A 27826-nucleotide genomic window follows, 5' to 3' on the forward strand; every position below is an offset into this window, starting at 1 on the left:
GTGTGCCTCAATCCTCTAATTTCAAAGAATCAGATCACATTTACTTTGATTAAACTCGGATCAGAGTGTGATTTGCATAGCCGTTCGTCTGCACCTGCCCAAAGTCCAAGCTATTCACTTACATTTTCTTACAACTGTAATTGACCTTAAGGAAGGCAGGAAGAAACAATTCCCTACTTTATCAGACCCAAAGTAACGTTTTAGGCTGTGTGCACACGCTGCGGATTGATCCGCGTGGATTTTCAAAATCCGCGGATAAATCCGCAGGTCAAAAGACCTGCGGTTTATCTGCAGATTATCCTGCGGTTTTGCCCTGCGGTTTTACCATCTCCACAATGGAGGAGATGGTAAACCGTTGTGGAATCCGCAGAAAGAATTGACATGTCAATTCTTTCTGCGGTTTAGAAACCGCAGCAAATTCGCGCGGAAAATTCCACAGCATGTGCACTGCGGTTTCCATTTCCCATAGGGAATAATGGTAGTGTGCACCGCAGCAGAAACTGCTGCGGATCTGCAGGGCCAAATCCGCTGCGGATCCGCAGCGTGTGCACATAGCCTTAGAAGAGGATGCATAAGAAAGATAAAGGTAGACTTTAGGCTGTATTCACACAATGCTTTTTTTGCAATGATTTTCTGAAAATTCAGTAAAAACGTGCCAATTTTAGCACATTTTTTTTGAAAAACGTGTCAAAAGACGCATCGGAAATGAATCATGCGATCACGGCTTCAAACTACTTAAATAAAATGTGTCTTGTAGCAGGTCAGCAGAATGGACCCATATGTTCTGCTAATTCATTGTGGCCTCTACTTATATCTTAAAGGGAATCTGTCACCCCTTTTTTGAGATATCATATAATGATATGATTATATTCAATTGTGTGTCACATAAGGATTCTCTTAGTACTTTTGCTTCCCCCTGACCCCGCACCTTTCATACATAAATACCTTTTTTATATCGGTTCAGATGTATGTAAACTGACGCTGTCCGGTCCACTGGGTGGGGCTTATTCACCTGCTCCCCCCCTCCCTGTCTTGCGCTATGCATTTCTTCTTGTGTAGAGCGAGACAGGGAGGGGGGGAGCAGGTGAATAAGCCCCGCCCAGCGGACCGGACCGTGGCAGTTTACATACATCTGAACTGATATAAAAAAGGCATTTATGCATGAAAGGTGCGGGGTCAGGGGGAAGCAAAAGTACTAAGAGAACCCTTATGTGACACACAATTGAATGATATCATTATATGATATCTCAGAAAAGGGGGGACAAATTCCCTTTAAACCTCTCGGTTACTGTTTTATAACATGTTCTGCACTGCAATAACCGTTACCTGTAGCAATGTGGCTTCTTATTTTGCGTTTTCTCCTTGCACGTAAGTCAAAACCACAAGAGCTTGCAGTCCCATTTCCAACAATCGGGCTTTCACAAGTTTCCCTCGCTACGATTAGGAATCCTGTGTGACTGCAGTCTCTGTGGAGAGAAATGCCCTGAGTAATGGATGTCTGCTCATAATTATGCTATTTTCAGCTCCAGGCTCCGTACAAGCGCAGACGGCCAACAGGCGCTCTATACAAATCATTTATTACACCACCAGAGCGGGCTGAACTCAGACAATAAACTATGGAAAACGACATGTCTAAGCGGACACATGACTACGTAATAAATGGAACATGTTGGGATACGTTCTCCTAAAAATAAGGAATGAAAAAGCTGCATGTTTTCTGTATAAATGCTCCTGACATACTGTATATGATGAACTCACGACAGACATGATGTGAATGGAGCCTAAGTTACCGAAACAGCCCTGACAATGTAAACATGAGACTTTAATGAGAGCATTTGCCATGGCACACACCATACCCATGCCCAAATAATTGCAAGGAGTTTGCCAGATACAGGCAGACTTTTTATTTTTTACCATTGGTGGAAACACAATGGGCAAAATTCATTATTAAACGTGTCCCTTTTGTCTAGTTTTCATGTTTTTCACTTTATCTTAATTCTATTTTTTATGTGGCACCTTTTTTTAAACTCAATTTTATATGTCCAGGCCAAAGAGGAAAAAATAAATGGCACTCCGTGATACAGTAAAACAATCCTTTTTTTATTCGATTCAAATAGTTCATGGATGCAGGGTAGCAGCTGCGGCGGAAAGCGACGGCCGTTTCGCATCGATCAGACGCTTCAACGGGTCCGGGTCAATTTTACATGTGTTTGTCTGTTTTTTTTTTTTACTATTGTTATTGTGGACGGAGTTTGAGGTTTCACATGTTTTCATGATTCATCAATTACAACTTCTTGTAGTAGCAAAATTTGACGCCGTTGTACTCCAGTCACTTCGCCTAAGGAGTTATTTTACGCACATCAGACAGTTTTGGCACAAATTTTGCACCATTTACCGAAAAATTAGACTTTTTACATTTGAATGTCATACAACAGGTCATAGACGGAAAATAAACACAATTTTTTAATTTAATACATTTTGAAGAATTTGGCACAAAAACAGCAACAAATGCCACAAGACAAAAGCACAATTGATGATTCAAGGCTCATGTCTTCTCTTTTGCTTGTTGAAAATCTAGTGACATGATCATTAGGTTTTTCATGTATGTTCAAGCAAACATGAGTCCTCAAAAAAACAAGGTTTACCTGCAAAAAAAGTAAAAATAGAACACGTTGTAAAACCATAAACTGCTGCCTTGCCACCACGCTTTGGACGGCTTTATTATCACCGCACTTATGCATCACATTTATTTTATTATTTATTTTATTTATTTTACTCATTTATATAGCGCCATTAATTCCACAGCGCTTTACAGACATTATTGGCACTGTCCTCGATGGGGCTCACAAGCTAAATTCCCCATCAGTATGTCTTTGGATCAAGCGGTCATGACATTTTTGAGACTGTCTCCTAAGACACTTTTGCATCTTGTTCTTCAAAATGTCTTTTTTGTTTGTACATGTCTCCGCTCAACTGTAAAGTGCTGCAGAATATGTTGGCGCTATATAAATACAGTACATAGGATCAAACGTTACTGGATTGTGAAAGAGGCATGCCCTGTACCGCACTACATTATAGCACAAAATGTTACTGGAAAGCACACATATTCCTACCACAAATATGGTTAAAATGTGCTAGCTCCAAGAAATGACATCCACAAAGCAACATCAGGAGCCCTGATGAGTCAGGGGGAAGTTGGAAAATACAGTATTTGTGAAAGCATGCACGAGAAAAGACTGCTGAATTTCAGCTCACGGTTAACTTGCTCTATTTAATCACATAGTGAGTGAGGTCTATGATCAAAGTGTGTAAAGTGTCCATGAGATCAGAAATTTTGGAAGAGTTTTGGTGGTGTAAAAAGCTGTCACTATTATTAATATGACTGCAATGATGTGGCCAAAAAATGAAGATGTATCGATATAAAGTTACTTCCAAAAACTTTAGGCAGTCTTTAAGACGTCAGTGCTACCAATAGTCATTATTATTATTATGCTTTGCTTCTATAGCGCCATCATTTTCTCCAGCACTTTATAGACATGATCATCGATTTCCCTAACGAGGCTCACAATCTAAATTCCCTATCAGTATGTCCTTGGTGTGTTGGAGGAAACCGGAAAGTGTATATTCTCCCCGCATCTGTGTGGGTACCTGGAGGAAACCCAGGCAAGTATGGGGAAAACATACAAACTCCTTGCAGATGTTGTCTTTGGTGGGATTTGAACCCAGGACACCAGCACTACAAAGAAATAGAGCTAATCACTGAGCCAAATTCTCTGGAAATTATATGATTCTACATATCAGAACATAGTAAAAGTAGGCTAATGACCATGAGGAATGGGCTAAAATCCTTATGAATTCTGGCTATGCATCACATTTGAAGAAAGTTATAACAGGTCATGTGTCATGGGTTTACCATGACAGAGAGGAACCAGAAGACCTCATTTTTCCTACTCCTGCACTGATCAGAAGCTCTTCACCTTCATATTAAGTGGTGTAAATTTCTTTTGGCAGTGCAGGGGTTAATGGGTCACCCTCCCAGTGCCCTGGGGTACTCAGTACCAGGCTGGTGTCAGGGGGATGTGTCACAGCGGCGGTGACCAGGTCCGTGGCCCAGGGCGCCCAAGTCATGAAAGGGAGTTTATAATGTAATGGAATAGTTCGTGACGCCACCTGTGGTGTTCGGCAAGTGAGATGTTAGGCTGACGCTGCAGGCGGATCCTGTGGGGCTGGTGATGTGTTGCAGCATAGATGGTGTAGCTCCCTACAGATGAAGCTGTAGCCCCAGGGCCGTGTAGTTGTAATGGTTGAGGAGAGGCGCAGGCAGTGTAAAGGATGGTACCCAGATGTAGCAGTGCTAAGCGGGTTGACGCAAGAATGAATGGAGGACACCGGTGCTTGTAGTTCCAAAGCTTTACTCACAGTCTGCGGTACACAATGGTGCCTGCCTCCAGGCCGTGTCCTCCGGGTCAGAGACTCAGCCAACCTCCAGGCAAGATGGAAAGCTCCTTTCCAACACTCCGCCAACATGTGCCTTTCCTGAACGACTCCTCTATTGCGCCCTAAAGTGTGAAGATCTCCAGAACCGTGGTGCACTGGAGTTCCTCTTTACAGATGTTCCCAAGAACTCTACTTGTACGGCAGACAGCTGTAGCTTGCTTCAGGGACTCCCTTCTCCTGAGTCCCGGCTCTCTATCCGATTGCTGTTGTGCCCCAAGTCTTAGATGGGAGTAATGCATTTACAGCCAACTACTCCACCGGTGTCTGCTGCAGAACCATAAGTGTCCATACAACCTCGGGGACCGGGCGCCGGCCTTGTGCTGAGAACCTATAGGCAGGGTTCCACTTCTAACCCACGTCCTCTCTGTTCTCCTACTCCTTCGTTCCGTACTTGTCTTTCTCTCTTATGGAAGCTTAGGTTTCAGTTCTACGTCTTTCTCCTTCTTTTCCTTTCCCGTGCCAGCTGGCTCAGATCACTGAGGCAGCTGCAGCACTCCTTCCTCCATCCCTTCTTCCAGGGATCCTCACTCCTGTCTGAGTGACTTCTTACCTGCCTGACCTTCTGCCAGACTGAACCTCACATCCTACACTTTCCCACTCTTTTATGTATCTAAACTCCACCCACCTCCCAGCACGTCCAGTGTTACAAGCAGGAAACCAGCAAAGGTGCTTTGCTACTCTCTAAGCACTGAGCCGCAATGTGGTTGTGCAGAAGTACCCTGTTGTGTGGGGTGCAAGTGTTGGAGCGTGGAAAGGAGTTCCCACCTTACCTGGACGGTGGGGCACTACAACTTAGGAGAAGGTGCAGTACCTCTGTGGCGACTGAGCCTCAGGGGTGCCACATTAATCTGCCCAGTTGAGAGCTCCAGGAAGCTTTCCTGCATTAAGGCTCAGCTCTACACTGTCTGCCACTCCCATCTCCTATATAAACTAGGCTATGGCTAGCTCTCATTGTCAGAGCTAGCTTATGCTGCATGGTTGGAGGTTGTTGATGGTGGTTATTAGAGTAGGCGTTTGGTGGATTTAACTGTGACTGTTGCTAGGTTTGGAGTGTGTGGTGATTCCATTTCTTCTCCTACTTTTGTGTAACCCCCCTCCTCCACTCCCCGATGCACCCCTTTGTTATTAGTGTGTGTATATTTGTATGTTTCAAATTTTTTGTTACCCCTGTCAGTATTACCTTGTTAGTCTGGTTGGTGTATTACAGTACACTATTACTCCCCTCTTCCCTGGGTGGGGGAAGGGTAAAGACTGAGGGCAGGCTCAGGAGCTAAGGCAAAGTATGTGGCCCATGCGTCTTTACCTTCAGAAGTGATCTGGGGTACAGGTCGTTAGGGACAGGGAAAGAGTCCCTGGTCCCAGGACACCCAACAACAGAGTCTTGACATCATGTTAGTCAAAGAGTGCAATACTAAGTGCTAAACATGCTTTTCATGAATGGGATAACAATTCTGAGATTGTAGTAGTTATTAAAATTATCAATTTGTGCTGAATTTGGAGCAACCACTTGTTATATTATTTGTGTTGAGCTATCTAATTTGTTCTTGTTTCATTGGTTAATTGCAAACAGCCAAACCTAATTTGCAATAGGAGTTGAATAATTTTGATTGTAACTGTGTTTGGACGTGAATGATTGTTTTTATTGGCATTCCTTTTTGTGTATGGTTAGAAAAGCTGTTCCAATATGGACACATAACACTTATAGATCCTATACTATATGTTATTCTTATCATAACCATTTGCATCTATTAAATGAATGCACATTGCCTGACATATGTTGATTTTATCATTGTCCTTTATTATCTATTTTCAGAAATCAAATTTATTTACATTCTTGTCTCCAGTTGAGTTTACTGCCAACATTCCCAATGTTCAAAAAGCTCTCCCAGCTAAATTTTATTCCATAATCTCTTCTAAATACACTCACCTACATTGAAATTGAAACACTAATGGCTCATTTTATGTGTCCATTTTTGCATACAAATGCAATTTGTGCTTTTCACGGATAGCACACATACAGTGGGGAAAAAAAGTATTTAGTCAGTCAGCAATAGTGCAAGTTCCACCACTTAAAAAGATGAGAGGCGTCTGTAATTTACATCATAGGTAGACCTCAACTATGGGAGACAAACTGAGAAAAAAAAATCCAGAAAATCACATTGTCTGTTTTTTTTTTCATTTTATTTGCATATTATGGTGGAAAATAAGTATTTGGTCAGAAACAAAATTTCATCTCAATACTTTGTGATATATCCATTGTTGGCAATGACAGAGGTCAAACGTTTTCTGTAAGTCTTCACAAGGTTGCCACACACTGTTGTTGGTATGTTGGCCCATTCCTCCATGCAGATCTCCTCTAGAGCAGTGATGTTTTTGGCTTTTCGCTTGGCAACACGGACTTTCAACTCCCTTCAAAGGTTTTCTATAGGGTTGAGATCTGGAGACTGGCTAGGCCACTCCAGGACCTTGAAATGCTTCTTACGAAGCCACTCCTTCGTTGCCCTGGCGGTGTGCTTTGGATCATTGTCATGTTGAAAGACCCAGCCACGTTTCATCTTCAATGCCCTTGCTGATGGAAGGAGGTTTGCACTCAAAATCTCACGATACATGGCCCCATTCATTCTTTCATGTACCCGGATCAGTCGTCCTGGCCCCTTTGCAGAGAAACAGCCCCAAAGCATGATGTTTCCACCACCATGCTTTACAGTAGGTATGGTGTTTGATGGATGCAACTCAGTATTCTTTTTCCTCCAAACACGACAAGTTGTGTTTCTACCAAACAGTTCCAGTTTGGTTTCATCAGACCATAGGACATTCTCCCGAAACTCCTCTGGATCATCCAAATGCTCTCTAGCAAACTTCAGACGGGCCCGGACATGTACAGGCTTAAGCAGTGGGACACGTCTGGCACTGCAGGATCTGAGTCCATGGTGGCGTAGTGTGTTACTTATGGTAGGCCTTGTTACATTGGTCCCAGCTCTCTGCAGTTCATTTACTAGGTCCCCCCGCGTGGTTCTGGGATTTTTGCTCACCGTTCTTGTGATCATTCTGACCCCACGGGGTGGGATTTTGCGTGGAGCACCAGATCGAGGGAGATTATCAGTGGTCTTGTATGTCTTCCATTTTCTAATTATTGCTCCCACAGTTGATTTCTTCACTCCAAGCTGGTTGGCTATTGCAGATTCAGTCTTCCCAGCCTGGTGCAGGGCTACAATTTTGTTTCTGGTGTCCTTTGACAGCTCTTTGGTTTTCACCATAGTGGAGTTTGGAGTCAGACTGTTTGAGGGTGTGCACAGGTGTCTTTTTATACTGATAACAAGTTTAAACAGGTGCCATTACTACAGGTAATGAGTGGAGGAAAGAGGAGACTCTTAAAGAAGAAGTTACAGGTCTGTGAGAGCCAGAAATCTTGATTGCTTGTTTCTGACCAAATACTTATTTTCCACCATAATATGCAAATAAAATGAAAAAAAACAGACAATGTGATTTTCTGGATTTTTTTTTCTCAGTTTGTCTCCCATAGTTGAGGTCTACCTATGATGTAAATTACAGACGCCTCTCATCTTTTTAAGTGGTGGAACTTGCACTATTGCTGACTGACTAAATACTTTTTTTCCCCACTGTACCTATGATAGACTACGGGGCTGTTCACATCCCCAATTTTTTCCTCTATGGATCACATCAAAACCAACCAATTCTATGAGTACATGATAAAAAAAATCAGACAATATTCGGATGCCATATAACTGCTAGATAGAAAATGATAGAGAAACTTTTTTGTTTGTTTGTTTCTCATCCAAGAAAAACTGATGAAACTGAGACCAAACACTGATGGTAAAAACTGACCCAGCTTGATGAAACTCTGTAAAATACACTGATGAAACTCAGACTGTTTTCTCGTATGAGAAAACCACTGACGTCAAATGAGCACTAAGGCCGGAGTCACACTACCGTAGAATACGGACGAGTGCTATGCGAGAAAACATCGCATAGCACTCGGCCCAGTGTTAATCTAAAGTATAGGGCAGCTCATATCAGCGTTTATTTTCTCGGGCGTATTCAGCGTATGAGTAAAATCGCAGCATGCTGCGATTGTCACCGAGATGCGGCTGAGACTCGCCAATGCAAGCCTATGGATGTGAGAAAAAAATCACACAGCACTCAGACCATGCGAGTGCTGTCCAATTTTTACCCATCGGTGTCCTTTGAAAAGCCGGCAATTCATGTGCTGCATACAGTAAAATCACACTGACAGGTTAAAAAAAAATAGATACTGTATATACACATAGACTACATACTGTAGATTTACACTGTGTGCAGAATTATTAGGCAATTGAGTATTTTGATCAAATCCTTTTTATACATGTTGTCCTACTGCAAGCTGTATAGGCTTGAAAGCCAACTGCCAATTATGTAAATCAGGTGATTTGCATCTCTGTAATGAGGAGGGGTGTGGTCTAATGACATCAAAACCCTATATAAGGTGTGCTTAATTATTAGGCAATTTCCTTTCCTTTGGCAAAATGGGTCTGAAGAAAGATTTGACGGACTCTGAAAAGTCAAAAATTGTGAGATGTCTTGCAGAGGGATACAGCAGTCTTGAAATTGCTAAACTTTTGAAGCGTGATAACCGAACAATCAAGCATTTCATGGCAAATAGCCAACAGGGTCGGAAGAAGCGTGTTGATAAAAAAGGCGCAGAATAACTGCCCATGAATTGAGGAAAATCAAGCGTCAAGCTGGCAAGATGTCATTTGCCACCAGTTTTGCCATGTTTCAGAGCTGCAATGTTACTGGAGTATCAAAAAGCTCAAGGTGTGCCATACTCAGGGACATGGCCAAGGTAAGGAAGACTGAAAATGACCACCTTTGAACAAGAAACATAAGATAAAACGTCAAGACTGGGCCAAGAAATACCTTAAGACTGATTTTCCTAAGGTTTTATGGACTGATGAAATGAGAGTGACTCTTGATGGGCCAGATGGATGGATCAGTAAAGCCAGAGAGCTCCACTCCGACTCAGACGCTAGCAAGGTGGAGGTGGGGTACTGGTATGGGCTGGTATCATCAAAGATGAACTTGTGGGACCTTTTCGGGTTGAGGATGGAGTGAAGCTCAACTCCCAGACCTACTGCAAGTTTCTGGAAGACACCTTCTTCAAGCAGTGGTACAGGAAGAGGTCGTATAATTCAAGAAAAACATGATTTTCCTGCAGCACAATGCTCCATCACATGCATCCAAATACTCCACAGCGTGGCTGGCCAGTAAAGGTCTAAAAGAAGAAAAAATAATGACATGGCCCCCTTGTTCACCTGGTCTGAACCCCATAGAGAACCTGTGGTCCCTCAAAAAATGTGAGATCTACAAGGAGGGAAAACATTACTCCTCTCGGAACAGTGTCAGGGAGGCTGTGGTGGCTGCTACATGCAATGTTGATCGTAAACAGATCAAGCAACTGACAGAATCTATGGATGGAAGGTTTTTGAGTGTCATCATAAAGAAAGGTGGCTATATTGGTCACTGATTTTTTTTGCGTTTTTGTATATCAGAAATGTTTATTTCTAAATTTTGTGTTATATTGGTTTACCTAGTGAAAATAAACAAGTGAGATGCGTATATATTTGGTTTTTATTAAGTTGCTTAATAATTCTGCACAGTAATAGTTACTTGAAAAAACAGATATCCTCCTAAGATAGCCAAATCTAAAAAAACCCCACTTCAACTTCCAAAAATATTAAGCTTTGATATTTATGAGTCTTTTGGGTGGATTGAGAACATAGTTGTTGTTCAATAATATAAAGAATCCTCTCAAATATAACTTGCCTAATAATTCTGCATGCAGTGTATATATGTCAGTGACTCATACATATATATGTATTCATATTGCATAGATAGTCGGTAGTTCATTTGCCGTGTACTGTAATATCACTGCAGGAGCCAACAGGATAGAAGAGATGGAGTACATACAGTAAATACACATAGAATAGGTAGATACAGTATATAGATGTCATTGACAAATACAATTAGGACAGTGTGTATGCAAATTACTGTACATGTATTTTATTAATAAAAGATTATTTTTTGGAGAAATATGGCGTGGGCTCCCATGCCATTTTTGTAACCAGCAGAGGGAAAGCCTGTGGCTGGGGGCAGATGTTTAGAGCCTGCGAAGGAAGTAATACCCATGGAGCTTAACAGGCTGTTAATATCAGCTCACAACTGTACACTTAGCATTTACTAGCTATTAAAATGGGGGACCCTCCAAAAAAAATGACGTGGGGTCCCCCAATAATGAATAACCAGCAAAGGCTATACAGACAGTTGCAGGCTGATATTAATAGCCTAGGAAGGAGCCATGGATACTGCCCCCTGGCTAAAAACTTCAGCTCTCAGCCGTCCCTGAAAAATCGCATCTCTCTGCTCGTCGTGGTGCCATCTGACAGGTCTTTCGAGTTCACGGCCAATGAACTCACTTCACCTATGTGACATCGGCGCGAGTGCCGTGGAAAACTTTAGGTAAATTTTCTCACGGCGCTTGTGCTGACGTCAGAAAGGTGCATGTCGTGAAGGGGTTAATGGCTTTTTAAGGGATGCTCAATGCACTTGGACTGAGAAATCATCAAGATCTGCTGCTGGCAGCTCCCTTTGCAATTGCCAACTAATGACATCCTAAGACATGGGAGACAATTTCGGAGACACTGCAGACAATGGTAGAATCTTTAGGCAATGCAGTTAGCTCACAGAGGCACTAGCAGCATGTGTTATTGTGCTGAAAAATGACTCTCGGAAGACTTTGGAAAAATGGCTGTACCACTGGTTCAACAATTGATCCATTCTGTACTTCATGTGAAATAGGTCGTCATATATCAACCTTTCAAAAGGCGTTTGCACGATATTGAGGTACAAGTCAGATATCTGGTGTAAGGTCAATAGTTTTCTATTGACCTTACAGCACTACTCTCAAATGCTATCGTGCTGAAAAGCAAGAAAACAATGCAGGTCTATAATATTCAGAAATCAGTCCCGCTTTTGTCTTGGATGCACTGATAGTCGGAGATTAGTCTGGAGACCATTTATTCCTAAGGTAGCTTGGCATAATGTACGATAGCGGGACTCCTCTGGTCTTCATTCCAAGTGAACTAACAGCTCAGCATTACATTGAGTTAGTTATATATCCAGTGTTAAAGCCATTTCTCTGAAGTGTCCCAGGAGCCATATTTCAACTTGTCAGCCACATCCCTCATGTAGCTCGTACTACTTGGAGCAACCTGTGTGGCCTAAATATACTACCACTATGCCAGCAACATCTTCGGATTTTTCTCCCATTGAGCGCCATGGCGTTTAAGTGTTTATATTTATGGTGTTCATGCTCAATGCTGATGCTTTGAAAATGTTTCTATTTTTTCATTATTTGGAAAATATTAACATGTTTATCAATTCAGTGATTTCCATAATTCCCCAACTTTTCCTTTTTCATGTTGGAATTTCAATGTTGAAGAATGTATGTCTGATGTCTAGTATAAGTGCATTAAAATACTTGCCAATCAATTTCTTTTCCAGTATCCAACACCACTCTAGTCCTCTTCGGCTGTGTTCACACACAGCAGTTTTTTAGCGGTTTTTACCGCGGTTTTCACTATAAAACCGCTAAAAATAAGCTGCACAGTGATTTCTATGCATTTTGCACTTTTTGTGCACATTGATGCGTTTTTTACCGCAAAAAAAACGCATTGCGGTAAAAAACGCAGCATGCACATTAATTTTGGGGATTTTTCCGTGGTTTAGGCTTCTCCCATGCTCTTAGAAACCGCTGCGGAAAAAAACGCATCAAAAACGCATCAAAACCGCTCAAAGAACACGCAAAAAAAGCCGCGGAAAAATAGGTGCGGTTTCTGGGAAGGGATTCAGGTTTTTGAGCAGAAATTTTCTGCAATGTGTGCACTTAGCCTTATAGATCAGTCCACCACTCTTCAGCTTTGCTGTCTCATGGCGGTACTGCTTTCCTATGTAAGTCTATAAGACTCAGAGACAGTGATCGGTAAGTTTTTAATGCACTTACGCTACACTACACACATATTTGGAATGGATTAGGGAATACAAATCTAGCTTGGAGTGATTCTTTAAGCAGAGTTATGCCCAAGTACAAAGAGAAGTCATTGATATAACTGAAGTGTAAGAGAAACCTTGAGTGTCTGCTGAAGCAAACTATGATTTGATTTGAACATATTAAATAAAGCCCATAAGGCCCCACACTGCAAGACTCAACTACTTGTTAAATAAAATGCCTCTGGCATAAAATATGTGTTATCCACAAAGAAAAACAGTGTACATGGGCCCCGCATTGCAACATGTGGACCACCTACAGGTCTATAGTATAGACTAGACTTTGGCACACTGTGCCATCTTATTGTGACTCCTGGAGACACCATATTCTACCCTTTGATGCCGTGCTGCTAGAATCAAGAGCACAAAAGGTGCAATATGGGCCCATAGATTTCTACTGGTAGCATATTATGGATCCATATAACATGACATGTGCATGAACCCTAAATGACAAGTTTGCAAATCAGCAGAATCTGTTTTATATTTTGTTTCATGAAAATGAAAATAGGAATGATCCCAGGTTGTGGAAGAGGGGATCGGAATGCAGTCTTGTTCTTTGAGATATTGTCCCTTTTGATATCACAGAAAGAATTGTGCTGCCCAAGTGTGAACACGTTGGGGCTGATTCAATAAAGAGCTTCTGCCAGAATTATAGCATAAACAAATTTTGCAACTTTTAGAATTGTTATTCCAGCATTTTTACAACTTTTTTGAAAACTGGGTAGAGCCAAAATGGAGGTCATGGTTGAGTGTGGCAAAACAATTTCATCATAATTTAGGTCACAGATGAGGTGCAAATCATGACAGAAATGTACTCCAGTCCTTGACTACAGTATGTTTCTTATGCAGGTGCGTGGCAGCTGAAACATGAACCAAAATCATTGAGGTGCACACCTCATAATCATTATAATGAATTTGCTGCTTCTTACTCCAGTGAGCACTGTAGTGTATTCTGGTAGTATGTAAGTAGCAGTTGAGCCCGCCATACCTATGACATGCTTCAGCCAATTGTTTAGCTGGCAGTCATCTTGGCTTGCTCTCCTATACACAGGAGTGCTCGGACAGCCGAGTGCTCCTGTATTCTCTATGAGAGAGTGCCATGCACCTTCCCCTCTGTCCACTGCCTTCTGCTGTGCACCATGCTGGGTTTTACAAGTGGCCTGGAGTTCTCACATGTCATCATCTGCCTAGTGTCACGATCCATTTTTGGATCTGTGGCAGATCCGGGCTCTCATATTAAAACTTTTTTCCTTTCAGGTCATCAGGGGTTAATATTAGTTTTTGCCCCCATGGCCGCTGGTGTTACTGCATCATTAGTTGGTCTACTGGTGAGTTTTTCCCCCTCGGTGGCCGCTGGTGTTATTGCATTGTGATTAATTATCTATGCAGGCGGAAACCACTCCCACCTTCCTACATAAGCTCACCAGGTGCACCAACTAACTGTTGGTGATATTGATTCTCTTTGGAGACCAACCAAGCTGGAGTTCAGGAGCTGACAGAGTTCTGTGGATCTTCAGTTGTCTGCTGCTTTCAAGTGGCTAACTCTGCTATCCTGGAGCATTGCCGCAGAGGAAGTTAAGTCTTGTCTTTCAGTTTATTTAACCCAGAGGTGTCTGTATTACCCTTTCCCTGGTTTTTGGTGCAGTTTACTTTATTCCCTGACTCACCCACTGGGGAGGGGGTTGGGTGTTTAGCTCAGGGCTGAACAGGAAATAGGGACAGATCGGAGACTTGTGCCTCACTACCTTTAAGTGTATCCCCAAGTTAAGGAAAGACAGGGCACCCCCTTAGTCATAGGGGCAGTTCAGGGGCCCTGGTTCCACGTCTCCTGTTTCCCCGCAACTGCCCCGTGACACCTAGGCTTATGTAAGGTCCACTAAGACACACATTTGTGTCTTGTTATGAATACTCTTGGTTCTATCTGTTTTACTGTGCTTCACTACCTGCCCATGGCCTGCGTCTGTCTGCAATGTCTTGCCCTTTCCTGTGTCCTGTCTGCCTGCTGCCTCCACTGCTTCAAGTCCTCCCTCCATACGTGCCTTCCTGCTGCTGCATCAAGGCCTGGGATCTGTGTGCCCACCCAGACATGGGGTTTAGAGGATCCACCTCACAAGGTGAGCCCTAGCAGAGTGTTTATCTCCAGGAGAACAAAATGATCTTCAGTCTCAAATCAGACATGCCAAATCAATATCTCCCCCAGCAATTTATTGTCCACAGCCCCCATACAAATTAGAGCGACAGCCAAACCCATCAATATTGGCAGGTTCTGCAGACAATAGTCAAACGTATACATGCTTATGATCGGTGGTGGATCTTGAAGCCCACTGTGAATGTCTATATCCGTTTACCTGTGCAAAACTTTTTGTACAGAATGAAAAGCAGTTTGTGTCCCTGGTAATTGCTCTTCTTTGTTATTCAGTACAATGATTTACTTTAATTGCCAATGTGTAGAAATACGGAATTGTTTTCTGTCACATAAGGCCAAAAAATAAAAAATACAGTTGTTTATGTGGAGAAAAAGAAAGTGATCACGTTAATATCGGTTCCATTTATCTACAATGTCCCAATCTCCCCGCATGCTACCCAAATCACCAATATTGTGTGACGTGAAGCAAATGTAGCGTCATATAGGCATCCAAGTAAGAATCCACAGCTTTCCATTTCTCAGATAGTCCTATAAACTCACCAACCCTTCTTGTCAGAAACGAAAGCTAAGAGCTCACGTCCAATGTTCATCACAGTCATTCATTGTGAAACTAAACAGCTGCCGGCATGTGCTGCTCGGTTACAGAGATTTTGGCAGACAAAGTTTATACACTGACATTTTATTCGGAAGAGAAAGAAATATATTGTAATTTATAAGTGTCTGCCAATATGAAGATAGCTCATCATATCACGTTCCTGCTGCAAGTAACTATCAGTAGTCATTATTCATAGCTTCCCTACAATGAATATTTGCCAAGCAGATTATACACATTTTTAAGAGTATGGTTGTATATAATGGAAGAAAATAGTAGACTTGATCAACAGATTTCACCACGAAAAAAATAAAAAAAAAATGTATTGTCTTGTTTCTTGTCTTTTCTCTTTCCAAGGGCCATCATTATTTCTTCATATTTGCCCTAACTTACCTTTATGAAAGGTTGATTTTTTGCAGAGATCGGATGAGTTTTCATGAAGACGTGTGCATGGTACTTTTCTCTTTACAGCATTCACTGTAAGGAAAAATCATGTGGATACATTATAAAACTGGTTGCTTTACTAAGTTACCAATTGTATTTTTTTCCAATATTTTCCAATTAAAAGCCTACGGTTTTCAGTACTGTAAAAAACAGTGTCCATATGAATAAGGTTGTTCATTTCCCTTACCTTTCCCACAAAAGCCTGAATAATATACAGTATATGGAAAAGAATCTAGCACTCAGAATGGTATGATGTAAAGAAAAACCTTTTAATAATATAGTCCAAAGTGAGTGTAAAGCCCCCTTCACACATAGCGAGATCGATAGCGATATCGCAAAAGCGTCACCGATTTTGTGACGCAAAAGCGATATCACTAGCGATCTCGCTACATGTGACAATTACCTCCAACCGGCTCCCTGCTGGATATCGCTGATCGCGCGAACGTCCAGGCCCATTTTCTTCTCGCTGGTGTCCCGCTGGCGCCGACTAGCGACGCATGGACGCAGGCGGAAGTCGTCATCATCGCTGCGTCTGATAGGTAAGTAACGACTGCCGACGGGCTGCTGCGTCGCTGGTGAGATCTGCCTGTTTGGCAGCTCACTAGCGACCATTTAGCGATGCACCAGCGATCCTGACTGGGTCGTATCGTTGTCGGGATCTCTGGTGCATCGGTAAATGTAACGGGACCTTAACAGTATTGTTTTGGTCAAGCAGATCTTTATCAAACATACACTGGAGTGCGAAACCACGGCAGGAGGAGTGAGTAAAGAGCGCAGGAGAAGGTGTGTCTGTTCTGTGCACTGATTTTGGACCATGTTATTAAAAGGAACTTCTTCACATCATGCCATTTTGAGTGCCAGATTCTTTTCTAGGAGTTCCGTACTTCCTTACTATACATAATGTACAGTATATAGGTAAAAAAAACCTGGTACCCGATTACACCAGAGAAGAAGAACAGATCCATGGTAGTAAAATATAAACCTTTATTAATAATAGTTAAAAACAGTTGATACACAGAGAATAGATAAAAAAGCAGAGTGCCTCACAAGCGATACACCACCAACTCCTAATGAGGGAATATCTTTCAAAATTTGTGAATGCTACAATATGAAGTAGAGCTATGCAAAGCTGGCAGGGATGCAGGAAAGAGAGATCAAGACATCATTTGGAGAGGTCACATAAGGCAGTAGTTTAGTAAATGTTCACATAGTGTACTGCCTTTCCAAACATTGCATGTAGTAGTAAGTGCACCAAATTCACAGTGAAATGCTCCTGCTATGAAATGCTGCCGGGGAGAAGCCAGCGGTGAAACGTGCGATGGGGTATGAGGATGCCACTCTGTTACATTTAATGTAAACTACTCTTGATCTAATTACGTTTTAGGATTGTACAGATATTCTCTGCTCACTGTAAAGGCCCTTTTACATTTAGCGATGCACCAGCGATCCAACCAGCGATCCGACCCGGTCAGGATCGCTGGTGCATCGCTAAATGATCGCTAGTGAGCTTTCATACAGAAAGATCTCACAGCGATGCAGCAGCGACGCAGCGCACGATACTTACCTTTCACACACAGCGATCCTGCGTCCTCCCGCCCGCCTCCAGCGTCGCTGGACGTCACAGCAGGAAGTCTCAGCAGGAAGCGCCCGACGAGAAATGGAGCCGGACATTCTCGCGCGATCAGCGATGGACAGCGGGGGAGCCGGTCGCTGGTAAGTATCACACATAGCGATATCGCTAGTAATATCGCTATAACGTCACAAAACCGGTGACGTTTTAGCGATATTGCTAGCGATATTGCTTAGTGTAAAACCCCCTTTAGGTACCAGTCTCTTAGCTGTTGAGATACCTATACCTAAGCCTACATTTCGGCAGCATTTCATAGCAGGAGCATTCCACTGTGAATTTGGTGCACTTACTACTACAGCTGAACATCTGATGTTTGGAAAAGCTGTACACTATGTGAACACTTACTAAACTACTGCCTTATTAAAGATATTCCCTTATTATAATTGTTTAATAGGAGTTGGTGGCAACTACATTGTGAGGCACTCTGCTTTTTTACTATTCTCTGTGTATCAACTGTTTTTAAAGGGAACCTGTCATCAGTTTTGGCTGATATGAAGTAAGGCCATCACCGTTCTGGGCTGATATACAGCATTCTATAATGATCTCGTCTGAGGGGTATTGCATCTTCTTGTAGCTGTCCTCTTTCTTGGTTCATGTGGATGATGCATCCCTGCGTCATCCACAGTGTCTCCTTGGCATCGCGCTATTGCGCAAGGGTACTTCTCTGCCCTGTTGAGGCCAGAGCAAGGTTCTGCAGTGCGCATGTGCAGGGGCTCTTTGATCTTTACCAGCGCCTGCGCACTGCAGTACTTTGCTCTGCCCTCAACAGGGCAAGTACGCCTGCACAGGAGCGCGATGCCAGGGAGACTGTGTGGATAACGTAGGGACATGTCATACATTTGAAGCAAGCAGGAGGGTGGCGATCATAAGAAGATGGGAGGCACTGAACCGAGCGAGACCTGTGACACAACTTAGATCGGACCGCCCGGAAGGTGAGTATAATAAAAGTTTTTTTCTTCTTCTCTTACATGTGGGGTTGGGGGCCGATACACAGCATTATAGAATGCTGTATATCAGCCTTGAAAGGAGGTGGCCTTACTTCATATGGGCCAAAACTGGTCAGAGGTTTCCTTTAATTATTATTAACAAAGGTATATATTTTTCTATTATGTCTTAGGCCTGTCTCACACTTCAGTTTTTTTATGTCAGTCCAAATCCGCCAGAGTGTGAAAAAACGGATGTCACAGGATCTGTTTTTTGACGGATCCGTTTTTGGAGGCAAGGTGATGAAATTTAAAGGGAAATGACTCTGGAAAAGGAGAGAGAGAGAGATTTTTCAACGCCAGAACGGAGTTTGGGGTTAAAATTCTGGCAAGAAAGTTCTTCCGGGCATGCTCGGTGTCAAAAAGCGGATCCTTTGCCGGTTTCCGTGAAAAAACGGTTGGCAACGGATCCGTCGCCCATAGTCGACCATTATAACGAATGGCAGATAGCGGCGGATCCATTGCTATCCGCTATTTTGACGCAGCCAAAAAACATTTCATTGTCCGTCAACTCAAGTCAGTGGACGCCAAAATTATGGTGGATCCGTCAAAAAACGTATCCAACGGATGACCATCCATCAAAATCCGCCGCTAATGCAAGTCAATGGGAAAAAAAACAGCTCCGCCAAAAAATGGCGGATCCGTTTTTTTAGCAAAACGGCGGATTTTGACTGATGGCAACAAACGGAAACGTGAAACAGGCCTTAGGCGTTGGGATCCTCCCTCTGCATAGGATGGATCCCAAGCCTTGTCTTGTCCTGCAGTCTCCCATTCTGTTTCAACCGCAGTGGATGCTACTCAGCAGAGATGTCGGTCCCAGCATCTTACTCAGACTCGGGCTGTGCATGCTGTTTGTGCTGCTTCTTCAGGTTCAGCTGTGGTGGTGACTGACACTAGACGGCAGCGAGCCGTCATTCCTGAGGCTAAGTCTAGGATTTGCACTACTGAGCATCTGCACCGGGCGTCCTAAGTCTCATGTACCTTCAGCACAAACCGTGTAGCAGAGCGAGTTCAACCACCAGACTAGTCTCCCTGGGGGGACAGCCATAGGGACCTCATCTAGCATCATAACCTCTATTCACCTGTGACGTTTAACAGGGCATAGCTTTTAGTGCACTCAGTTGTTGTACTGCTCTGTGGAGCTGTAAAGGGGTGAGATAGAATTACCGCCTTGTTCCCCTTCCTTTAATTGTTCTTAGTGTGTTAATATTGGTGGTACTGCTACATAGCAATATGTATTAAGCTCACATTTATGGTACTGCCACATTCGTATATGCGTATACCTTTGTAAATTATGTTGCATTCCTGTTTGTGTTATTATTGTAAGTCCTGTTATGTAATATCGAGTATTATATTTATGTTCATTAGGTAGGGAAAGTTTATTGCACTCTTTGGACAATAGAGGGGGGAACCACTAGATGGAGGCATACTAGTGTGCACTGCTGGTATAGTTCATAGTAAGGTTATGGGGGTTAATGTAGGTGGGGCTGCTGGGTGGTAAGCTACGAGTCTTAGGGAAGTTTAGGCAGATGGGGCCAGGGTGTCCCAAGTGTCCACATGGGCTATAGGCCCAGGACGGCTCGGCAGTAACGTAACGTTTAATAGCTGCAGCCCACGTTATCCACGGTCACTGGGCATCATAGCAGAGGACCAGTACAGGAGCAGAATGATGAGGTGACTCATAGCCTGGGCGAACACCTTTAGTGCAGGAGTCGGTTGGAGTGAAGAGTTGAAGGAATTTGGAGCTTCGACGAGAATGGTACAGACGGGCCAGATGCTTTACCAGAGGTAACCAAACCGGGTGACTAATGATTTAGAGTCTGGGGCGAAACAGGCAGAATGAAATTACATCATGGCAAGGTTAGGCCAGGAAGGAACTGGGGAGCAGTCTAAGATGGTCCGGTCCAGACGTGTGCCACACAGAAGCGACAGCAAAGCAGGGAAAGATGAGGAAACAAGTGAATTCCATTATGGGCCAACTGTGGATATAACGTGTGAAGTATTAAGTAAAGAGAATGTTCAAGTTATCCTAGACTGTGTCTCCATTACTGGGGGTCACCTGGAAGTGGGACTGTCGCCGCCTGGGAAGGGCCCGGGGTGACTTGAAACCGGACATGCAGGTACGCTGAGAAGAGGAATACAGTTTTCTGTGAGGGAAGGTCGGGACACAGATACTTCAGTGTCTCTGGTCACGACTACAGTCCTGTCCTCCCCTTACGGAGCAACAGAGCCTGGTACTTTGCATTCAGTTCACACAGAGTGACGTTTTAACTCGGCGTGTTTACGGTGCTTGCTCGCAGCTCCGCTGCAGTTTAACATCTCTGTACGGTGGACCCCGGGTGGCGAACGCACCTTATTATCATATTTTATTTGGTGCGTTCAGCCAACCCTAACACTATGGATCTCTTCTTCTTCCCTGGTGTAATTGGGTGCCAGGATTTTTTATCTAACTATTGATTTCAAGTGCCATTAATTTTACACATGTGGACACCTCTGTGATAAAATATAATATACAGTGTAGACTGGTCAGGCATAACAATAAAATCTGAGGGTATGTGCACAGTGTCTTTTTCGGGTGGATTTGTGCCATAACCCACCTGAACAAGAACTACAGAAATACTAAAAACAATAAATGTATGCACTGCAATGTAAAAATGACTTGCTGTTCATATGTTCAGTCTCTTGAGCTTCCATTAAGTACTCGAGCCTATCAAAGCTGCAAACCAGTTAAGAGTGACTTGGCAATTCTGCTGGCAGCTTCCACTTGGAATCCGCTCATTATTTTCCATACAAGAGAAAACAAAAAACACTGGCAATGAAATGATGCCAAAGAAGACGTGGCGACATGAACTTCACAACACGTTTCATGGTCTGACACCAGGAGTATTGCCTTCAAGTCCTGTAATATCTGAGCTTTCCTTACAGACCCCTATGAAGCTTCCAATTTTGGGCATTCCATGTCATTTGCCTAGAAGACTATCTCATTGGTATAGGAAAATATTGCTTACCCTCTATATAAATATTTTCATTGATTTGTGCTACAATAGTTTATCTGTGAGGTCTGACCGGATGGCATAACCTTGACTACCTGTGCACATTTATGAGCCTTAGTTGTTCATCACCACGCCCAAAGCTGGTCACTTGCCCAAACAGGCAGATTCCCAGTGAGTTACGCTGCCAAAAATCCCTAATCCCTAATTATTTTGTGTGATATACCAACACAAATAGCAAGTATTTATGAAGTTTAAAGGATATGATACCAGGTTTGCACATCTAGAGCCGGACATTTTTGCCCATTCTTCTTTGCAAACTAGCTATAGCTCAATGAGATTGGATGGAGAGCGTCTATAATTCTCAATGGGATTTAGGTCTGGACTGTGAGTGGGCCACTCAAACACATGAATATGCTTTGTTCAAAACCATTACATTGCAGATCTTGCCATATGTTTATCCTACGCCCCAGTCTCAAGTGTTTTGCAGAATCTAATAGGTTTTCCTCCAGGATTGTCATGTAATTAGCTCCATCCATCATCCTATCAACTCTGACCAGGGTTCCTGTCAGTGCTGAAGAAAAACCTCACAGCAGCATGATGCTGCCACTACCATGTTTGACAGTGGGAATGGTGTTTTCAGGGTGATGTGCAATGTCAGTTTTCCTCTGGAAGAAAAAATTATCCAAAATGTTCCTTTTGCTTAAAGAAAAAATAAACCAAAATGTTATATATCATTGACTCCAAAGTGTTAGTTTTCCGCCACACATAGTGTTTTGCATTTATCCCAAAAAGCTCTACATTGGTCTCATCTGACCAAAGCAAGTTCTCCCACATGCTAGTTATATCACCTACATGGATTTTTGCAAACTGCAAATCAGATTTATAGCTTGTTTCAAAAATGGCTTTCTTCTAACCACTTTTCCATAAAGACCAGATTTGTAGAGTATATGACTAAGGGTGCAGTCAGACAGCTGTGTAACACGGGCGACCATTGTAACGTAATGCTCGGACTGACCGGTGGCTCTCCTGAACTGAGCGTATCAGTATGTATTTTTATCCAGATGGCACACTTGGGTCAGGAGAGCCACTGGCTAGTCCGTACACTATTATGCAATCATCATCCGTGTTTTATGGCTGTCTGATTGTGCACTAATAGTTGTCCAGTGGACAGATTCTCCCACATGAGCTGTGGATCTCTGCAGCTCTTCCAGCGTGACCATGGGCCTTTGGCTGCTTGTCTAATTAGTGCTTTCCTTGCTTGGGATACCAGTTTATTGCACGACCATGTCTTGGTAGGTTTGCAGTTGTGCCATACTGTTTCCATTTTTAGATGATGAATTGAACAGTTCTCCTTGAAATATTCAGAGCTTGAGCTAGTTTTATTTATAACCTTACCCTGCTTTACTGTTCTCCACAACTTTATGCCTGACCTGTGTGGTGTGCTACTTGATTTTCATGATGCTGTTTGATCCTTAAACGGGTTGTCCACTACTAAAACAACCCATCCATCAAAATGTTTGGCTCCCATAAAATAAGAAAACCTATACTCACCTCCCATGCTGGTGCTGTTACTGCAGTGTCAGGTCTCGCTATCCCATGGTTCCCGTGCGGTTGTTGTGACATGTGATGCCGGCGAGCAATCAGCACTGACGTCACTGTCACCGCCTTCGGACAAATCAAACATGAAAAGGTAGTCCGGGCTGAAGCTAATCTCGAGCTTCCTCTTCATGCTCAATTTGACAGGAGGTGGGGACAGTGACACTGGCGCCGATTGGGTGTCGGAGTCACGTCTCACACCAACAGCACGGGAGCCCCGGGAGACCAAGTGCCGACATAGTGGGATGGCACCAGCACGGAATGTGAGTATAAGGCTATGTGCACACGATGCAGATTTGCTGCGGATCGGCAGCGGATTTTTCTGCGCAGAAACGCTGCAGATCCGCACTGTGATTTACAGTACAATGTAAATCAATGGCAAAAAAAAAAAAGCTGTGCAGATGGTGCAGAAAAATCAGTGCGGAATTGCTGCAGATTTAAAAGAAGTGCATGTCACTTCTTTTGTGCGGTTTTGCTGCAGTTTTCCACCTGCTCCATTCTACAAATCCGCAGGTGGAAAACCGCACAAAAACTGCAGTAAAACCGCAAAAAAAGGAAGAAATCCGCAGGAAAAATGCAGGTAATTTGACCTGCGGATTTAGTAAAATCCGCACGGAAAAAACCGCGGGAGGATCCGCACTGTGTGCACATAGCCTAAGGTTTCTCAGTGGCGTAACAACAAAGTTATGGGCCCCGGTGCAAACTTTCAAATGGACCCCCCATGCCAAAATACACGAACATCTCCGCTCCGTACACCTCGTGCACGCGCGGCTCTGCTCCGTACACACACGGCTCCTCTCCGTCCACCTCATACACATGCGGCTACGCTCCATACACTTCATACACACGCGGCTCCGCTCCGTCCACCTCATACATACACGGCTCCTCTCCGTCCACCTCATACACATGCGGCTCCTCTCCGTCCACTTCAAACACACGCGGCTCCACTCTGTCCACTTTGTACACACGCGGCTTCTCTCCGTCCGCCTCATATACACTCGGCTACGCTCCGTACACTTCGTACACATGCGGCTTCTCTCCATACACCGCGTACACACGCGGCTCCGCTTTGTACACACATGGCTGCGCTCACATCGTACACACACGGCTGCGCTCCATACACTTTGCACACACATGGCTCTGCTCCGTAAACCTCGTACACACACGGCTCCACCCTGAACACCTCGTGCACACACGGCTCTGCTCCGTACACCTTGCACACACATGGCTCTGCTCCGTATATCTTGTACACACACAGCTCCACGCCATACACCTTATACACACACAGCTCCGCTCCGTACACATGCGGCTTCTCTCCATACACCGCGGACACACGCGGCTCCGCTTTGTACACACGCGGCTCCGCTTTGTACACACATGGCTGCACTCACATCGTACACACACGGCTGCGCTCCATACACTTCGCACACACATGGCTCTGCTCCGTAAACCTCGTACACACACGGCTCCACCCTGTACACCTCGTGCACACACGGCTCTGCTCCGTACACCTCGTACACACATGGCTCCGCTCTCCTCGTACACACACGGCTGCGCTCCATACACTTCGTACACATGCGGCTCCGCTCCGTATCGTACACCTTGTACACACACAGCTCTGTTACATCCACCCTGTAAACCCTTCCTGACCCCACACATAAACATACCCTCATTCAGCACCATGAGAACCAGCACAACAAAGTCTTGCACACACTGAGGCCCCGATCATGTGACCCCTGACTCCTCCCCTCCTGTGACCTCATCACAGGTCCTGTGCACACAGAGCAGCCAACACGTCAGGCCAATTGCAGCCTGGTAGCCACGGAGCTGCACAGCCAATGAGCGGCTGCAGCTCCGCGATCAGGCCCCTAAGCACTCCAGGCCCCGTCGCAGCTGTGACTGTGGTAGATACGCCCCTGAGGTTTATTATTTTATGGGTGCCAAGCGTGGGGTATGATAAGAAGTTGTCCAAGTAGTGGACAACTTCTTTATTGTTTTCAAACAAACCTCTGAAGCATTCACAGAACAGCTGTCGTTATACTGAGCATAAATTGACTCAATTTACTTATTATGTGACTTCTGGAGGCTATTGGTAACTTAGTATTTTATATAGGGTTGTCACACTACAAGGGGCTGAATAGAAATGCACATAACAATTTTGATATTTTAGAGTAGTGTGGTCAGTCAGTGCGGGGGACTGGAGCAGTGAGGCGCTAATCCCTGTACTAGAGAAGAGTGAGAAGAGAAAGTAGGGGTCCTAGGGGCACAGGAAGTGAGGAATCCAAACGTGGTTCCCAAATCCACACCGACTGTAGTCGGGTGGAGGGACAAAGTCGCAGTAGAGGACCGGCCCCAGACTAGTGTAGAGACTGTAGGACTCAGCTAGAAAACCAGAGGCTGTAGTATCTGTATGTGCGACAGCCAAATCCGCACACATTCGCTGAAAAGGCAGCCAGATAGGATCAAAGGGACCAAGAGAATGTCGCCTGACAGGAACCGAGGCTGCTGGCTTGGGACACTGTGTATGAAGGCGCAGGGCAGGAGAGGCGGGAACCAGCGCAGTGAGACGGCCAGAGAAGGAACATCAGAAGGGGGTTCTGGTACAGTGTACCCCAAATTACCTACGAGCTGGCTGGACCACCAACCTGAAGGATTGTAAGTGGAAGAACTGTGAGTAAAAGTGTGAAGACTGCACTCCACTGTGTCCTCCGACTTATTTACAGCATCACCTGCCATGCACTATGATCACCTCCATCACATTTAACAGCATAACTGCCCTGGGGCCTAGCTCTACCCGTGGAGAGCTGTACCAACTCTGCTGCATCACCAACTGCCGCAGTGGATCAGAACTGCAGTGTCGGCCATATCATCATTGCCGGACACCACAGGTGGCGTCACAAATTAATCCCCTATAAACATTCCCCAAAATTATTTTATTGCACGCCCAGGGCCACAGACCGGGTCACTGCTGCCGTGACATCCTCTGAAGAACTGACCGGCCCGGTACCGAGTAACCCCTGCCCTGGCGGGCGCTGCACTGCACTCTTTGAAATGTGTATACGTAAATGTGTATATATTGAAGGTACCTGTTCACATAAGCTTAATTCTGTTTGGAGGTGCTGTACATGTATATACGGCATATATAAATATAGATGTACATGTATATACGGTTGTATATAAACATATATATTGTACATACTGTAGTTATAGTTAATGTGATCACATTGTGAGTAGATAGATTGCATTCTAGTGAACATTGACTTCACCTACAAGACTTTTGGACTTTTGATTGCACGCTGGTAATGCACTATAATATACTGATAAATGGTAAAAGTAGATGAATTATATCACAGGTCTGTACGCTATCACAAGGTAATGTCCTGTAATAAAGTTTCTCGCTCCTGTTCAGTCCAGTAATTGCATATAGCTTATCTTATAGCACAGTTCTGCTCACAAATCAGTTGGTTTCACATTAGACCTTAGGTCATAATACTGTGCATGACAGCTCACGTCACTGCACACGGAAAGGGCTGAATCACTGCCGGATTAAGGTCTGGTAGCGTGTGCTGAGGGGAAGGTAGGGTGACACAAGAGAACATTGCATGGGATGAACAATATACACAGGCCTTCCTTCCCACACTCGAAGGTCGGATGCATATGGCATGGACATGCATCTGTGTTTTTCTGGGCATTTTCCAGCTGCCTTTGGAGAAGATTAAACAGGAAATTGATGCCACAGGGCAAATATTCGTTCTTCCCAGTCTCCCTTAGAAAACAAGGCCAGAATTGCTGTGGCTAGACTCACTTCCTCTACCATGCATCTGTTTCTCCACTCTTCACACTATCGGGAAGTTCTAATAATCTGCTTTACTTTACAGTGTGGAGCGGGTCTCTCTTTTCTTACTGTTAGGCTAAGTGCACACGTTGCAGAAAATTTCTGCTCCAAAACCTGAATCCCTTCCCAGAAACCGCACCTATTTTTCCGCGGCGTTTTTTGCGCGGTTTTGATGCGGTTTCCATCCGCATGGAAGAAGCCAAAACCGCGGAAAAATACGCAAAATTAATGAGCATGCTGCGTTTTTTTACCGCGATGCCGTTTTTTCGCTGTAAAAAAGCATCAATGTGCACAAAAAGTGCAAAATGCATAGAAATGACTGGGAAGCTTATTTTTAGCGGTTTTATAGCATGCTCATTAATTTTGCGGATTTTTCCGCGTTTCTGGCTAGTTCAATGCGTTTTGAAAACGCGCCGGAAAAAAAGCATCAAAACCACACAAAAAAAGGCGCGGTTTTTGAGCAGAAATTTTCTGCTACGTGTGCACTTAGCCTAAGAGGGTGTGATTGGGGAATGAAACTGCTGTCTCACACACATTCATTTCCATTTAGCTGTATGCCTGATCACTTCTGACTCAGCCTCACTCACTTTTTCGTCCACACCTGTCCAGTCACGCACCCCATCATGGAGAATAATGTTCCTGGAATGCGAAGTCCATAGTGAATGCACAAAACCACAGAACACATTCCTTTCTTCATTTAGTATACTGAACACACTTGTCTTTAACTCCTTCACTGCCGCTGTCATCAATCTCACAAATTTAGGAATTACAAAAAGCAAAAGTGCCACAAAATCCTATTTTACTAGAAGCATTCTTCCCAATGAACCAGTTAAGAGAAATTCAAAACACAACATTGACCTAAAGTATATTCCATGGTATCAATATAGTCCGCAATAGACTGCCATTTGTATGTGGCAATTAACTTCATCAATAATATAAGTATACAAGAAGAAAATATGTGATATCATGGCAACTCAGACTCTGTGACAATACTGTGCCTATACAAA

General features: G+C 43.9%; 1 long non-coding RNA gene across 1 annotated transcript; it reads right to left on the minus strand.

Annotated features, from left to right (window-relative positions):
• Positions 1–2450: 2450 nt before the first annotated feature.
• On the minus strand, positions 2451–27477 carry LOC141092779 (uncharacterized). Its single transcript, XR_012232912.1, has 3 exons — positions 27407–27477; positions 15732–15815; positions 2451–2645 (listed from the first exon to the last, which is right to left on the minus strand). It is a non-coding gene; the product is annotated as an uncharacterized lncRNA (long non-coding RNA).
• Between the last annotated feature and the right edge of the window lie 349 nt (positions 27478–27826).

Source organism: Dendrobates tinctorius, unplaced genomic scaffold (genome assembly GCF_039654945.1).
Source record: "Dendrobates tinctorius isolate UK_male_01 unplaced genomic scaffold, ASM3965494v1 ptg000060l, whole genome shotgun sequence".
NCBI lineage: Eukaryota > Metazoa > Chordata > Amphibia > Anura > Dendrobatidae > Dendrobates > Dendrobates tinctorius.